The sequence below is a fragment of the Trachymyrmex septentrionalis genome, unplaced genomic scaffold, assembly GCF_001594115.1.
Source record: "Trachymyrmex septentrionalis isolate Tsep2-gDNA-1 unplaced genomic scaffold, Tsep1.0 scaffold91, whole genome shotgun sequence".
Taxonomy (NCBI): domain Eukaryota; kingdom Metazoa; phylum Arthropoda; class Insecta; order Hymenoptera; family Formicidae; genus Trachymyrmex; species Trachymyrmex septentrionalis.
The window spans coordinates 599,679-602,679 of NW_017306102.1; the positions used below are offsets into that span (position 1 = coordinate 599,679).

The 3,001-nt window shown below is 22.7% G+C and overlaps 1 protein-coding gene across 3 annotated transcripts in view; it reads left to right on the top strand.

Moving 5' to 3' along the window:
* The window catches only part of LOC108756036, a 5,028-nt gene that overhangs the window by 566 nt on the left and 1,461 nt on the right, over positions 1–3,001 (top strand). The window lies entirely within an intron of this gene.

Genomic DNA, 3,001 nt, shown 5'->3' on the forward strand with positions numbered 1-3,001 from the left:
ATGCCATTATGATAATTTTTGTCTCTAGCAACGCTTATTATTAGATTATTAATTATTGACAGGGTTGAGAAAATTACTTTTTAAAGTAATGCTTTACTATTACCGTTATTTGCGATAAAATGTAATTCGTTACTGTTACTCGTTACCATTTCTAAAAAGTAACGCGTTATCGTTATTTAAAAGTAATGATAAAAAATTGTTTCATTACTTTTTTTGTAATTATGTAAAATGAGAGGAGTTTACTCACCAATCTTGATGAAATTAGAATTATTTAATGCGTTTTTGCACGAAATGAACGAACCGGACAAAAAAATGAATGTTGTTCTACCTGGCAAACTGAAATTAATGGTTAAAGTTGATTGTAATTGAGATAAGGAAATCTGTCCTAATTTCATCAAAATTAATTAATGAATAAACGTGTCTTTTATATAATTACATTTTTTAAATGTTAAAACAGGCTTCTAAGACAAAGTACAAATAAACTATAAGGTATTTAGAAAGATATTTACCGTTAAACGTTTTCATTTCGTATTAATTTATTTTACATACATTATTTTACTTATGTTTAATTTTATGGTATTTTATTATATAATAGATATTTTTGTTTTTAGTGTTCTTATGCTAAAGCGATAATAATTGAAATAAAAATAGGCAAAAAGTTTTTTGTTTATTTAGTACTTATAATTTTGTTGTCCATGACGGTCATGACTTATAAAAAAGTAACAATACAAGAGTAACGGGATAAATTTCGTTACTCGTTATTAGACAAGATATAATTACCAAATAGTTACCGAAAAAAAGTAACAAAAAAGTATCGTCGTTACAAGTAACGCATTACTTCTCAACCCTAATTATTGAATAAAGTGTTCCTATTTATAGTAAGAAAATATGTTAAAAATTGTATATAATATGTATATAATACATATGTATATTATACATAGAATATAAATATGTAATTTTTTGTAATTAATTCTTAAAATTCGAAATAAAATAAAAATAAGGTATACATATAACGTAGCATTCCTTTTTAATATATTGTAGCATTTTCTTAATTCTTTAAAATATATTTGTACGAAATGTATATAAGAAAGATAGGAAAGAAAAGCAGATAGAAGAGCGAGAGAGAGAGAGAGAGAGAGAGAGAGAGAGAGAGAGAGAGTATAGATTTTTAAGTTTCAATATTTTTTTATAAATTGATATAAAAAGAAAATGTATATATATATATATATATATATATATATATTTGATGGATAATATATTATAATTATATATGTATACACACACACACACACACACACACACACACACACACACACACACACACACACACACACATTCATATAAATAAACATATAAATAAACAGAGTGACTTTTAATGGCTGTATTAACGTTTTGTCATGGGAGATAAATATTTTATTCTTTCGTACGCAAGATTTCTTATATTTTTTTCAGTTGCAATCTGTAATTTATCTTTCATGATACAACATTGTTATTAAAATTATCCTAACCTATATACATACATACACATGTACCCAATGAAGAAAAAAATGTTTGAAAAAATGTTTAAAATAACGAGAAAAATCTCCTTTTTTTCATTAAAAAAAACGTTAATTCATTTTTATTTAAAAATGTTAAAAAACGTTTGTTTAATGCTAAAAAAACATTTTGTTAATATTTCAAAAAAATGTTTTTAATGTTAAGTTTTAAAAAAAAACTTTTTTAAGATTTGACAAAAATGTTTTTGTAATGATAATAGTAACGTTTAAAATAACAAGAAAAATCCTTTTTTTTTATAAAAAAAAAAACGTTTATTCAAACGTTTAAATAACGTTTTTTTAATGTTAAAATTTAATAAACGTTTATATATGTATTTAATAAACGTTAAATAAGCATTTAAAAAATATTTCTTCAAAATACTGTTTTAAATAAATAATTAATGTAAAACAAACATTTCATAAACGTTAAATAAACGTTTAAAAAATATTTCTTTCAAACATCATTTTAAATTAATAATTGATGTAAAATGAACGTTTAATTAACGTTAAATAAACATTTTTTTCTTTTGAGAAAATATTTTTTTCATCGTTATATAAAATAAAAAATTAATGTAAAACAAACATTTCATAAACATTATATAAATATCTAAAAAATGTTTTTTCGACAGTTATTTTAAACAAAAAATTAAAACAAACATTTAATAATATGAAATAAACGTTTAATTAACATTAAATAAACGTTTAAAAAACATTTTCTCACCATTGGGTATATATGGTGTACATGTGTGTGCATATATTACATATATACAATATATATATATATATATTGTATATATATTGTACAATATATATATATATATTGGATATAAGGATATCTCGAAAGTTTTTGTCAATCGCTTTTCTGTAGATAGAACGGACTAAACTGAGTCAAAAAGTTCTCTCTCATTTTGCAATTTTCGCAATAGTTAACAAGATATTGATTACTAAAAATTACCAAATATTAATTTTGAATAATTTTTTACTCGAATACTATCAACTTTACAGAAAAACTGCAAGAAAGACAAATTATTTATTTTCTTCTCATAAAACTTTAAAAATTTTTTCAGTTTTTTTTCATCAACTTTTTAATATTGCATTTTCTTATTTTTACCAACATAAGAAAATATGATATTAAAAAATTCTACAAAAATTCTCAGAATTCTTTATAAGAAGAAAATAAATGATTTTTGGCTTTTGCAGTTTTTCTATAAAGTTAATAGTATTTGAGTAAAAAATTATTCAAGACCAATATTTGGCAATTTTTAGTAATTAATATTTTGTTAACTATTGCGAAAATTGCAAAATAATAGAGAATTTTTCTATTCAGTTATGTATACATCATCGCCCATTCATTTCTCCAAACAATTCTCTATTTTCGAACCGTCCCCTCTGCCATTTCCGAGGCTAAACCGGTTACGAGTACCGTCGACGTTCGCAGTTCGGCGAAATATCGCGGGAAAAATATC